Below are 15,080 nucleotides of genomic sequence, written 5' to 3'. Positions count from 1 at the left end.
CGAGGAGGCCAAACTTACATTTGTCGCAAGGACGAACTGTCTATTCAAGCAGATTGCATATTGTGGGGCAAAAGCGTTGTAATGCCCAAGAAAGAGAGAGAGAAGTTTGTACGTGAGTTACACAGCACATATCCTGGTATAGTGATGATGAAGGCCATCGCCGGGTCTCATGTATGGTGGCCAGGAATTGATTCTGAGCTGGAAGCATGTGTGCATCAGTGTAACTCTTGCATGCAGCTCAGCAAAGCACCAGCGGAATCGTCGCTGAGTCTGTGATCGTGGCTATCCGAATCTTGGTCCAGGATCCATGTAGATTTTGCAGGTCCCTTCCTGGGCAAGATGTTTTTAGTGGTTGTGGATGCTTATTTAAAGTGGATAGAATGCATAATCATGTCATTCAGCACGTCCACGGTAACCATAGAGAATCTCAATGTCATGTTCGCGACATATGGTCTGCCTGACATAGTGGTGAGCGACAATAGGTCGTGCTTCACCAGTCAGGAGTTTCAGGAGTTTGTGAAACTTAATGACATAAAACATGTAAGGTCAGCACCGTTCAAGCCTGTGTCCAATGGGCAAGCAGAACGTGCAGTACAAATTATCAAGCAAAGCATGAGGAGAGTAACCCAAGGGTCACCGCAGACCCACTTGTCCTGCACACTGCTGAGTTACAGGACAAGACCCCACACACTCACAGGGGTCTCACCTGCTGAACTCATGATGAAAAGAGTTCTTAAGACCAAGCTATCTCTGGTACACCCGGATTTAAATAATCATGTTGAATACAGAAGTCAAAGTCAACAAGGGTACCACGATCGTGCAACTGTGTCACGCGAGATTTCTGTTAATGATCCTGTATATGTGTTGAACTATGGTCAGGGTCCCAAATGGATCATTGGTACAGTCATGGCCAAGGAGGGCAACTGAGGATTCATTATTAAACTCAAGAATGGGCAAACTTGCAGGAAACAATGGATCAGACAAAGCTGAGGCACACAGATGAGCCAGAAGAGTTGTACGAAGAAACCATCTGCGACCAAGCAACCCACCAGCAGTCTTCAGAGGACTCAAGGGTCATCAGTGAATCCGGAATTTCCATCACGGACCTGTTCAATAAAAATGGACTTGCAATTCCTGACATGGACACTGCCACCTCCAACAAGTCAGTCATCCAGCCACCAGCCACAACAGATCCCGCACACTCACCCAAGGCTGGAATCGAACTGAGACGGTCAACCCGGGAGCACAAAGCACTGGACCATCTCAACCTGTGAAAGACTGTGATAAGATCTCAGAGGGGGGTATTGTCATATATGTACATTCTGTTTGTAGCCATCAGATGGTGTCAGTGTTGGAGGCCACTGAGCAGCACGCACATGGTGCTGCTCTGGTATAAAAGGCCAGCTATTTTGAGAGTCAGGCACTTTGGGCCTATATAAAGCAGAGCCAAGGTTGTACCTTGCTTAGTTAAGCAGTACTCAGTTTGAACCTTTATTGCATACATAATATATAGTGTTCCACTTGTCCTCACTTTTCACCCCATCAGCCTCCATAGAAACATAGAAAACATAGAAATTAGGTACAGGAACAGGCCATTCGGCCCTTCGAGCCTGCACCACCATTCAATAAGATCATGGCTGATCATTCAACCTCAGTACCCCTTTCCTGCTTTCTCTCCATACCACTTGATCCCTTTGGCCGTAAGGGCCATATCTAACTCTCTTTTGAATATATCTAATGAACTGGCCTCAACAACTTTCTGCGGCAGAGAATTCCACAAGTTAACCACTCTCTGAATGAAGGTTTCTCCTCATCTCAGTCCTAAATGGCTTACCCCTTATTCTTAGACTGTGACCCCTGGTTCTGGAACTCCCCAACATCGGGAACATTCTTCCTGCCTCTAACCTGTCCAATCCCGTCAGAATTTTATATGTTTCTATGAGATCCCTTCTCATTCTTATAAACTCCAGTGAATACAGGCCCAGTTGATCCAGTCTCTCCTCATATGTCAGTCCTGCCATCCTAGGAATCAATCTGGTGAACCTTCGCTGTACTCCCTCAATAGCAAGAACATCCTTCCTCAGATTAGGGCAAGAATGTCCTTCCTCCACACTCAACAGATCATCCTCCGCCATTTATGCTACCCCCAGCGTGATTCCACCACCAAACACATCTTCCCCTCCCCTCCCCTTTCAGCATTCAGAAGGGACCACTCCCTCTGTAACATCCTGGTCAACTCCTCAATCCCCAATACTCCCTCCCCTTCCCATGGCACCTACCTGTGCAAGTGCAGGAGATGCAACACCTGTTTTTACCTCCTCTCTTACCACTGTCTAGGGCCCCAAACAATCCTTCCAGGTAAAACAGCGATTTATTTGTACTTCTTTCAAATTAGTATACTGTATTCACTGCTCACGATGTGGTCTCCTCTACACTGGGGGAGACCAAACGTAGATTGGGTGACTGCTTTGCGGAACACCTGCATTCAGTCTGCAAGCCTGACTCCGAGCTTCCAGTGCCTGTCATTTTAATTATCTGGCCCATTCCCACTTTGACCTCCCTGTCCCTGTCCTACGCTGTTCCAATGAAGCTCATCATAAGCTTGAGGAACAGCACCTCATCTTTTGATTAGGCACTTTGCAGCCTTCCGGACTCAACATTGAGTTCAACAATTTCAGCTCCTAATCTTTGCCCCCAGCTGTTTGTGATTCTGCAATTTCCGTTTATATCTCAACTAGACCCATCTTTTGTTTCTTTACATGTCCCATTACCATCTCCTTTTAACATGTACCATCATCCCTTTTGTCCCTATTTAAAAAAGGAGGCAGACAAAAATCAGGAAACTAGACCAGTTAGCCTAACATCTGTCATTGGGAAAATGCTGGAGTCCATTATTAAAGAAGCAGTAGCAGGATATTTGGAAAAGTATAATTCAATCAAGCAGAGTCAGCATGGTTTTATGAAAGAGAAATCATGTTTGAAAAATTTGCTGGAGTTCTTTCAGAATGTAATGAGCAGAGTGGATAAGGGGAAACTAGTGGATGTGGTGTATTTGGATTTCCAGAAGGCATTCAATAAGGGGCCACTTAAAAGGTTACTGCACAAGATAAAAGTTTACGGGGTTGGGGGTAATATATCAGCATGGATAGAGGATTGACTAACTAACAGAAAACAGAGAGTCGGGATAAATGGGTCATTTTCCAGTTGGCAAACAGTAACTAGTGAGGTGCCGCAGGGATCGGTGCTGGGTCTTCAACTATTTACAATCTATACTAATGACTTAGATGAAGGGACCGAGTGTAATGTAGCCAAGTTTGCTGATGATACAAAGATGGGTGTGAAAGCAAATTGTGAGGACACAAAAAATCTGCAAAGTGATATAGACAGGCATGGGGCTCAATTTTCCCCAGTGATTTGCGCTGTTTTTTTGGAGCAGGCTTTTTCTGGCCTGTTAAAAATCCACAGTTTCCCCAATTAATTTGAACCACCGTAACTCATTTCATTATGATTTTTTTAGGTAATTTTTTTTTCCTCCAAAGGGGGCGTAACCAGCCACCTACGCCAATTCTGGCCATTCAGGGAACTTTGGCCAGCTGATAGTTACTCCATTTCTGGTTAGGTCAGCATGTGTGGCCTCTCCAGAAAACCCTTGCAGAGAGTTAAATCGTGCAGAGAGAGAAATCGGTGAAGGTAAGTAAATCGGAGGAGGCCATTTGGCCTGGGCTGGGATGGGGAGCGGACCAGAAGGACACTCAGGGCCAGGGTCGGGGAGGGAGGGAGCGGACGGATCGACAAGCTTGGAATTAAGTAGGGAGAACTAATAGTTAAACTCCTTCAGTCCAATTAAATATACTTTGCCACATTATCGGAGGTTGTTCCTCTCTCCTGGAGACAGTAAGATCTCCGATCTTGGCACCTTCTCCGGCTGCATACAAATTTAGGCTGAGGCTTTTAACCGGCAGTAGGCCCAACAAAAATAAAACAAGAAATAAGTCCGATCTGATTGTCCTAATAAGTTATAATAATTAAGGGGTCCTCCCATGCGACCAAACCTTTGATCCACAACAGGGTGGAGCAATATAAAAATTTAAATAATAAAAAATAATAATCTGCGGTTTCGGCTGTATAGAGACAGGCTCCAAGAAGCAGCGCAGACAAATAGTCGATTCAATGGCAGTAAATAAGCAGGGGACCTGATCTCCACCGATTTTAAAAGCTGCATTAACTCAACTTCTCCCTCAGACAATTTAAATATAGTTTACAAAAGTATAAATTATTAAACTTATAAAATCGGGACACAGACTTACAGACAGCCTGCAGCATGCTGGGACGAATCAGCATTCGGTCGAACACTGGATACAACGCCCCAATTCCAGCAGACTAATTCCATAGACTTTTAAAGCTGAGCTAAACGACAACTAATTCCCTAATTAATAGTCCCTACTTATAGTACTACAAATATAAATATTAAAAAACATAAAATAATTTAATTAGATATATATAAAAAATTATTCAACCTAGATTTTACTTTAAGACTTATACAAAATTGCCACCCCACCTAGTTAATTAACGACGACTAAAACACATAGCACTCCTTCTCTCACACACACAACTGGCTCTTTATAAATGGCTGATTGCCAACTTGGAGCTTTACTGTGCATGTGTGTCCATTGCAGCGACGTCAAAAATGTAAGTTTTTTCTCCCGCATATGCGCAGAAGGCCCGGCTGCATTTTTCGGCGCAGACAGCAGGCTCCACCCGCCACCCTCCCCCCGTGCCCCCCCACCGAGGCAACTGGACATGCTGCGTGGCTCCAGATTGCAGTTTAAAGATCGGGGAAAGTTAGTACAATTATTTCTGGCGCATTTCTGGACCTAAAAACCCGGCGTAAATCTGGCAATACGCCAGAAAACGGGCTTGGGCAAAATTGAGCCCGAAGTGAGTGGGCAAAAATTTGGCAGATGGAGTATAATGTGGGAAAATGTGAGGTTATCGACTTTGGCAGAAATAATAGAAAAGCAAATTATAATTTAAATGGAGAAAAATTGCAAAGTGCTGCCGTACAGAGGGACCTGGGGTGAAACACAAAAAGTTAGTATGCAGGTACAGCAAGTGATCAGGAAGGCAAATAGAATGTTGGCCTTTATTGCAAGGGGGGTAGAGTATAAAAGCAGAGAAGTCCTGCTACAACTGTACAGGGTATTGGTGAGGCCACACCTAGAGTACTGCATATAATTTTGGTCTCCATATTTAAGGAAGGATATACTTGCATTGGAGGCTGTTCAGAGAAGGTTCACTAGGTTGATTCTAGAGATGAGGGGATTGACTTATGAAGATAGGTTGAGTAGGTTGGGCTTCGAGTTCAGAAGAATGAGAGGTGATCTTATCGAAACATATGAGATAATGAGGGGGCTCGACAAAATGGATGCAGAGAGGATATTTCCACTCATAGGGGAGACGAGAACTCGGGGACATAGTCTCAGAATAAGGGGCCACCCATTTAAAACTGAGATGAGGAGAAATTTCTTCTCTCAGAGGGTTGTAAATCTTTGAAATTCTCTGTCCCAGGGAGCTGTGGAGGTTGGGTCATTGACTATATTTAAGGCGGAAAGAGACAGATTTTTGAGCGATAAGGAAATAAAGGGTTATAGGGAACGGGCAGGTAAGTGGAGCTGAGTCCATGATCAGATCAGCCATAATCTTATTAAAAGGCGGAGCAGGCGCTGGGGGCCAGGTGGCCTACTCCTGCTCCTATTTCTTATGTTATGTTCTTGTTCTTATGTCATTGAATCTTTCTAGCCTTCCCTATCAAAGGTTTGTTCTTTCTTCCCCTCTTCCCTTTCCCAGTTTCTGTATTTGCTTAAAACCTGTTACATCTTTAACTTTTCCAGTTCTGACGAAACCTTATTGACCTGAAACGTTAACTCTGTCTCGCTATCCACAGATCTGCCTGACCTGCTGAGTATTTCCAGCATTTTCTGTTTTTATTTCAGTTAGATCACATTGCTCGATTACTTTTCCTTGAAGCTGAGAAATGACACAACATCCTGACTATATCATTTTGGCAGCTATATTATAACACAAGACGAGACAAGAGACTTTTCTCAGTTTTGAAACAGGTTTCTTTAGAAGCAACCAACAGCATTTGGATTACTTCTTACGACACACCCCAGAGGAATCCCACAGCTGATTTAAACAATCAACATGCCATTCTTAGTCACATGACTAACTTATAAATAATTCTCTTAATGTAGAACTGTATTCCCATCACATCTCCCTAATGAGGGAAACACATCCTAACCATACTAGATGACCCCAGTTCTGACCACAAATAAGGAGATTATTCGATCCCTGTACCAGTTTGCTGACATTGACCTGAGGAGAGGACAGAATCAGGTTCAGCAGGCTTAAGGTACACTATGAGAGGTCAAATAATGAGTGCTGCCAATATCAATAAATATTTGTTAGGAGGAGGAGATGGAAGGAGTGCTGCTTTCCTCCCCACCACTCCTGCCCACCCGTTCAGTCAAGTCAATGGTACGTCTTGTGCTGAGAATGTCGAACTGTAGAAAGTACCAGAGTAAGGGTTCAACCATTCAACTAATGATTTGAAAAGATCTCTAACTTTGTTTGTATTCCCTTCCATGGATAATGTAAAATTATTGAATTGTACACTTCATAGCTTCCACTCAGCACCCTCTGCATGTTTACCGACAAGGAATGGGTATGGAGAGTAGATTGACCTCACACTTAAATGGGACTTTTTAGTCACCATGTTGGAGAGGCAACTTGCTAACCATTAAGAGTCTGAAAGAACAGCATATTGTAATCTCCATACTCCTTTAAAAGGGCAACGGAGAAATTGCCACTGCAGGTTTCTGAATCAGTTGGCATGAGGCCCAATGCCATGGAGTTAAATGGACATGGGCACTTTGTGTCCTTATAACAAACCACCAACCAATATTCGCTCTAATTTTTTTGGTCGTATTTATTTGCAACACCAGATTTCTGATTGGTTCTTTTAGATGATAAAACCAGATTTCTGATTGATCTCCTTGGAGGACAAGACACACCCAAAAGTTTGTCTGGAATGTGTAATTTGATCCTGCCTGCTATAGACAACCCTGAAATGTGTAATTTGATCCAGTCTACAGTCATACATACTACAGATTATGAGGGGGCTTGACAATATGAATGCAGAGAGGATGTTTACACTGATAGGGGAGACTAGAACTAGGGGGCAATATCTTAGAATAAGGGGCTGCCCATTTAAAACTGAGATGAGGTGGAATTTCTTCTCTCAGAGGGTTGTAAATCTGTGGAATTCGCTGCCTCAGAGAGCTGTGGAAGCTGGGTCATTGATTAAATTTAAGACAGAGATAGACAGTTTCTTAACCAATAAGTGCATAAGGGGTTATAGGGAGCAGGGAGGGAAGTGGACCCGAGTCCATGATCGGATCAGCCATGATCCTATTAAATGGCGGAGCAGGCTCGAGTGGACGTATGGCCTACTCCTGCTCCTAGTTTTTATGTTCTTATGAATTTCCAGCCCAAAGAGGGAGGAGGCATTACAGCATCTGGTTCTGGGGAATGAGGTGGGTCAAGTGGAGCAAGAGTTAGTAGGTGAACATTTAAGCTTTAGATTAGCAATGGAAAATGACAGGGAGCAATCTAGAGTAAAAATGTATACCTGGGGGAAGGCCAATTTGAGTGGGATGAGAACGGATCTGGTCCAGGTAAACTGGAATCAAAGATTGGCAGGCAAAACTATAGTGGAACAATGGGCTGCCTTTAAAGAGGAAATAGTTTGGGTACAGTCGAGGTACATTCCCACGAGAGGGAAAGGTAGGGCAACTAAAGTCAGAGCTCCCTGGTTGATGAAACAGAAAAGAATATGATGAAGCAGAAAAAGAGCGCTTATGACACTTGTCAGGTTGCAAATACATTTGAGAATCAGGCTATAACATAAGAACATAAGAAATAGGAGCAGGAGGAGGCTACCTGGCCCCTCGAGCCTGCTCCACCATTTAATAAGATCATGGCTATATATAGAAAGGTCAGAGGAGAAGTGAGCAAGAAAATAAAAGGGGCAAAGAGAGGGTATGAGAATAGTGTTTTGTATCTGTAAAGCATGCATTCCCATGTTCCGCCACTAGGGAGCACATCCCCTGAAGTCCCAAGGGATCCCAGCATCCCTTGGGAGCACTGTATATAAGCCGGCCCCTAAGGCCTGTTCCTCACTCTGGAGTGTCTTAATAAAGACTGAGGTCACTCTTACTTTAACCTCCCTGGGTGCAGTCTCATCTGTGTTAAGAACACAATAACTGGCGACGAGTATACGAATCCAATGCAAAAATGCAGCAAACTGTGGGCATCCTAGAGAAGTTCTCGGAGGGTGAGGACTGGGAAGCCTATGTCTAATGGCTAGACCAGTACTTTGTAGCTAATGAGCTGGACGGAGAAGGAAGCGCTGCAAAAAGGAGAGCGGTCCTCCCCACGGTCTACGGGGCACCGACCTACAGCCTCATGAAGAATCTTCTGGCTCCAGTGAAACCCACAGATAAGTCGTATGAGGAGCTGTGTACACTGGTTCGGGAGCATCTTAACCTGAGGGAGAGCATGCTGATGGCGAGGTATTGGTTCTACACGTGCCACCGATCTGAAGGTCAGGAAGTGGCGAGCTACGTCGCCGATTAAGGCAACTTACAGGACAATGTGAGTTTGGTAGCTACCTGGAGCAGATGCTCAGAGACTTTTTTGTACTGCATTGGCCATGAGACCATAGACATAGACATAGAAAATAGGTGCAGGAGTAGGCCATTCGGCCCTTCGAGCCTGCACCGCCATTCAATGAGTTCATGGCTGAACATGCAACTTCAGTACCCCATTCCTGCTTTCTCACCATACCCCTTGATCCCCCTAATAGTAAGGACTACATCTAATTCCTTTTTGAATATATTTAGTGAATTGGCCTCAACAGCTTTCTGTGGTAGAGAATTCCACAGGTTCACCACTCTCTGGGTGAAGAAGTTTCTCCTCATCTCGGTCCTAAATGGCTTACCCCTTATCCTTAGACTGTGACCCCTGGTTCTGGACTTCCCCAACATTGGGAACATTCTTCCTGCATCTAACCTGTCTAAACCTGTCAGAATTTTAAACATTTCTATGAGGTCCCCTCTCATTCTTCTGAACTCCAGTGAATACAAGCCCAGTTGATCCAGTCTTTCTTGATATGTCAGTCCCGCCATCCCGGGAATCAGTCTGATGAACCTTCGCTGCACTTCCTCAATAGCAAGAATGTCCTTCCTCAAGTTAGGAGACCAAAACTGTACACAATACTCCAGGTGTGGCCTCACCAAGGCCCTGTACAACTGTAGTAACACCTCCCTGCCCCTGTGCTCAAATCCCCTCGCTATGAAGGCCAACATGTCATTTGCTTTCTTAACCGCCGACTGTACCTGCATGCCAACCTTCAATGACTGATGTACCATGACACCCAGGTCTCGTTGCACCTCCCCTTTTCCTGATGTGTCACCATTCAGTTAATAGTCTGTCTCTCTGTTTTTACCACCAAAGTGGATAACCTCACATTTATCCACATTATACTTTATCTGCCATGCATTTGCCCACTCACCTAACCTATCCAATTCACTCTGCAGCCTCATAGCATCCATTTCGCAGCTCACACTGCCACCTAACTTAGTGTCATCCGCAAATTTGGAGATACTACATTTAATCCCCTCGTCTAAATCAATGTAAACAGCTGGGCCCCAGCACAGAACCTGGCAGTACCCCTGTTGTAGGAAGTAGGCACCTGCAGAATATATCAAAACACTAGGCATTAAGCACCTGCTAAATATATCTAAACTCATATAAGTTTAAAGTGGCCACACATAAAATGGCTGCCCAGGCATGATGGGAAATCAGGTAGCCAAGCTGTGAACTATTGACTGAGCAATGACTGAGCAATAACCCTGTGAGGCCCACTACCAGGAATGCCTTGGATGCAGGATAAGAATAATAAACCAATTAATTCCCCAGGAAGAAAGAGATAAGGAGAGGACCCATCTCCTGTAACAAGGTCATCAATCAGCCCGAGCTGACAATAACCGAACATGTAGTTCCTGAGGCACCAGGGGAATTCTATTGGGTTAAAAGAACCTATATGTAATCTATAATCGTTTTGATTGGATTGTGTCCAGCCGTGATGGGCTGAGTAACTGTAGTAAACTGTTGTGAAACATATAAAAATCCATGTAATCCTTTGTTCTGTGGAGAGAAGCCTGGATACAGTCCTGAGACTTCCTCCCCGCTGAGCGTTAATAAAGGCCGCATTGGCGTTGGATCCGACTCTGAGTGTTGAGTGATTCTTCTGAGAAAACATTCACGCTAACAACCCCACTAGTCACTGCCTGCCATTCTGAAAAGTACCCATTTACTCCTACTCTTTGCTTCCTGTCTGACAACCAGTTCTCAATCCACATCAGCACACTATCCCCAATCCCATGTGCTTTAACTTTGCACATTAATCTCTTGTGTGGGACCTTGTCGAAAGCCTTCTGAAAGTCCAAATACACCACATCAACTGGTTCTCCCTTGTCCATTCTACTGGAAACATCCTCAAAAAACTCCAGAAGATTTGTCAAGCATGATTTCCCTTTCACAAATCCATGCTGACTTGGGCATATCGTGTCACCTCTTTCCAAATGCGCTGCTATGACATCCTTAATAATTGATTCCATCATTTTACCCACTACCGATGTCAGGCTGACTGGTTTATAATTCCCTGTCTTCTCTCTCCCTCCTTTTTTAAAAAGTGGGGTTACATTGGCTACCCTCCACTCCATAGGAACTGATCCAGAGTCTATGGAATGTTGGAAAATGACTGTCAATGCATCCGCTATTTCCAAGGCCATCTCCTTAAGTACTCTGGGATGCAGACTATCAGGCTCTGGGGATTTATCGGCCTTCGATCCCATCAATTTCCCCAACACAATTTCCTGACTTATAAGGATTTCCCTCAGTTCCTCCTTCTTACTAGACCCTCTGACCCCTTTTATATTCGGAAGGTTGTTTGTATCCTCCTTAGTGAATACCGAACCAAAGTACTTGTTCAATTGGTCTGGCATTTCTTTGTTCCCCGTTATGACTTCCCCTGATTCTGACTGCAGGGGACCTATGTTTGTCTTTACTAACCTTTTTCCCTTTTCATATCTATAGAAGCTTTTGCAGTCCGTCTTAATGTTCCCTGCAAGCTTCCTCTCGTACATTATTTTCCCTGCCCTAATCAAACCCTTTGTCCTCCTCTGCTGAGTTCTAAATTTCTCCCAGTCCCCGGGTTCGTTGCTATTTCTGGCCCATTTGTATGCCACGTGCAGGTACAGCAAGCAATTAAGAGAGAAAATAGTATGTTGGCCTTCATTACAAGATGATACTAGTGTAAGAGTAAAGTCTCTTACTGCAATTATATAGGGCCCTGGTGAGACCACAGCTGAAGTATTGCATCAATTTTGATTTCCTTACCTAAGGAAGGATCTACTTCCCATAGAGAGAGTGCAATGAAGGTTCACCAGACTGATTCCTGGGATGGGGGGCGGCGGGGTTGTCCTATGAGAAGAGATTGAATAGATTAGGCCTACATTCTCTACAGTTTAGAAAAATGAGAGGTGATCTCATTGAAACATGCAAAATTTTTACAGAGTTTTCCAGGGTAGATGCAGGGAAGATGTTTCCCCTGGCTGGGGAGTCTAGAACCAAGGGTCACAGTCTAAGGATAAGGGGTCGGCCATTTAGGACTGAGATGAGGAGAAACCTCTTCACTCAGAGGATGATGGATCTTTGGAATTCTCTACCCCAGAGGGCTATGGAAGCTCAGTCGTTAAGTATATTCAAGACAGAGATTGTTAGATTTTTGGATATTAAGGGAATCAAGGGATATGGGCATTGTGCAAGAAAGTGGAGTTGAGTTTGATCAGCCATGATCTCATTGAATGGAGGAGATCGCGGGGCCTACTCCTGCTCTTATTTCTTATATCCTTATGTACTTCCATCACTGGACTGAGCTTTGGATCATACTTAAGGAATTCCTTGATCAAAACATTGTAACGTTGTTGTAACACAGAGCAGCAATGGCTCTCCAACACAATCTACATCTTACTATAGCAAGCCTGATCCAAACTGGCTTCTGGCTGACAAACATTAAGGTTCGTATGAGCTTTCAATCTGAGAAATGAATCAGAGAGTCAATCAGCCAACTTTTATAAACATAGAAACATAGCAAATAGATGCAGGCGTAGGCCATTCAGCCCTTTAAGCCTGCACCACCATTCAATAAGACCATGGCTGATCATTCACCTCAGTACCCCTTTCCTGCTTTCTCTCCATACTCCTTAATCCCTTTAGCCATAAGGGCCATATCTAACTCCCTCTTGAATATATTCAATGAACTGGCATCAACAACTCTCTACGGTCGTGAATTCCACAGGTTAACAACTCTCTGAGTGAAGACGTTTCTCCTCATCTCAGTCCTAAATGGCTTACCCCTTATCCTTAGACTGTGTCCCCTGGTTCTAGACTTCCCCAATATCGGGAACATTCTTCCTGCATCTAACCTGTCCAGTCCCGTCAGAATTTTATATGTTTCTATGAGATCCCCTCTCATCCTTCCAAACTCCAGTGAATACAAGGCCAGTCGATCCAGTCTCTCCTCATATGTCAGTCCTGCCACCCCGGGAATCAGTCTGGTGAACCTTCGCTGCACTCCCTCAATAGCAAGAACGTCCTTCCTCAGATTAGGAGACCAAAACTGTACACAATATTCCAGGTGAGGCCTCACCAAGGCCCTGTAAAACTGCAGTAAGACCGCCTTGCTCCTATACTCAAATCCCCTAGCTATGAAGGCCAAAATACCATTTGCCTTCTTCACCGCCTGCTGTACCTGCATGCCAACCTTCAATGACTGATGTACCATGACACCCAGGTCACGTTGCACCTCCCCTTTTACTAATTTGCCGCCATTCAGATAATATTCTGCCTTTGTGTTTTTGCCAAATGATACTTAAATGCCCTAGAAATAGTGGATGCATTGGTGATCATTTTCCAACAGTCTATTGACTCTGGATCAGTTCCTATGGACTGGAGGGTAGCTAATGTAACACCACTTTTTAAAAAAGGAGGGAGAGAGAAAACGGGTAATTATAGACTGGTTAGCCTGACGAGAGCCGCAGTCCCTGTCACAGGTGGGACAGATAAGCGTTGAGGGTAAGGGAGGGTGGGACAGGTTTGCTGCACGCTCTTTCCGCTGCCTGCACTTGATTTCTGCATGCTCTTGGCGATGAGACTCGAGGTGCTCCACTTCCTCCACTTAGGACGGTCTTTGGCCAGGGACTCCCAAGTGTGGGTGGGGATGTTGCACTTTATCAGGGAGGTTTTGAGGGTATCCTTGTAACATTTCCTCTGCCCACCTTTGGCTCATTTGCCGTGAAGGAGTTCCAAGTAGAGTGCTTGCTTTGGGAGTCTCGTGTCTGGCATACGGACAATGTGGCCTACCCAACGGAGCTGATCAAATGTGGTCAGTGCTTCAATGCTTGGATGTTGGCCTGGTCGAGCACGCTAATGTTGGTGCGTCTGTCCTCCTAGGGGATTTGCAGGATCTTGCGGAGATATCGTTGGTGGTATTTCTCCAGCGACTTGAGGTGTCTACTGTACATGGTCCATGTCTCTGAGCCATACAGGAGGGCAGGTATTACTATAGCCCTGTAGATCATGAGCTTGGTGGCAGATTTGAAGTCCTGGTCTTCGAACACCTTTTCCTCAGGCAGCCGAAGGCTGCACTGCCGCACTGGAGGCGGTGTTGAATCTCGTCATCAATGTCTGCTCTTGTTGATAAAAGACTCCCGAGATATGGGAAATGGTCCACGTTGTCCAGGGCTACGCCATGGATCTTGATGACTGGGGGGCAGTGCTGTGCGGCGAGGACAGGCTGGTGGAGGACCTTTGCCTTACGGATGTTTAGCGTAAGGCCCATGCTTTTGTACACCTCAGTAAATACGTCGACTATGTCCTGGAGTTTCGCCTCTGTATGTGCGCAGGTGAGTTAACCCCGGTGTCATGGGCAATATTTATCTTTCAATCAACATCATTAAAACAGATTATCTGGTCATTACCACTTTGCTATTTGTGGGAGTTTGCTGTGTGCAAATTGGCTGCCGCATTTCTCACATTACAACAGTGACTACACTCCACAAATACTTCATTGGCTGTAAAGCGCTTGGGATGTCCTGAGGTTGTGAAAGGCACTATAGAAATGCAAGTCTTTCTTTTTATAGAGTCAAGGCCACAGCTGACTGTTCCTGTCATTGGGTGTGCTGTCCACTGCATACTGTTTACCGGAGTCCTTGCAGCAGATGCCACAGCTCTGCTGTTTGTTGTCTGATGACCTGAAGCCTGTGAAGGCAGCTCCTTACAGTCATTGCCAGGTAGGAATGGAAAGGCCTCCAGATATTGTTGGTGGCATCTCGGGAGCTGTTGATCATCCTGGAATACCACTAAAAGCAAGATATACTTTCATTGGGGTACTTCCAAAAAACCATCAGCATTAAGATTCGTCAGGCCTTCACATATGATATTTGAGCCAAAAGGTCTGCTGCCATGGCCTCCTTTGGGAACTGGAATCTCCACACAACAACAACTTACATTTCTATAATGCCTTTAACATAATAAAATATACCAAGGCGCTTCACAGGAGTGTTATCAGAGAAAAAGAGATATTAGGACTGTAAAGTCCTGTCCCCTCAGTACAGATTCACACGAGGCATGTAGTGAAGTCAAGGTCATTCTGGACCTGCACCTTTATTTCACAGCTCTGGAATGCTGCACTTGCCTGAGACCTGTCCTTATATACCTGTCTCTTGCAAGTGCACCCCTGGTGGTAAGGTATGCTGGTGGTTACAGGTCATATCTTATTACAGTCATGTATAGCATGTTAGGATACAGTTATGTATAATAATGTAAGATACATGACATCACCCTCCCCCAAGGTCTTATTGTCTTTATAGGTTCAGTCTCTCAGGTGGTCTACG

This window comes from Pristiophorus japonicus, chromosome 3 (genome assembly GCF_044704955.1).
Source record: "Pristiophorus japonicus isolate sPriJap1 chromosome 3, sPriJap1.hap1, whole genome shotgun sequence".
NCBI lineage: Eukaryota > Metazoa > Chordata > Chondrichthyes > Pristiophoridae > Pristiophorus > Pristiophorus japonicus.
Note: the sequence above shows the minus strand (reverse complement) of the source record.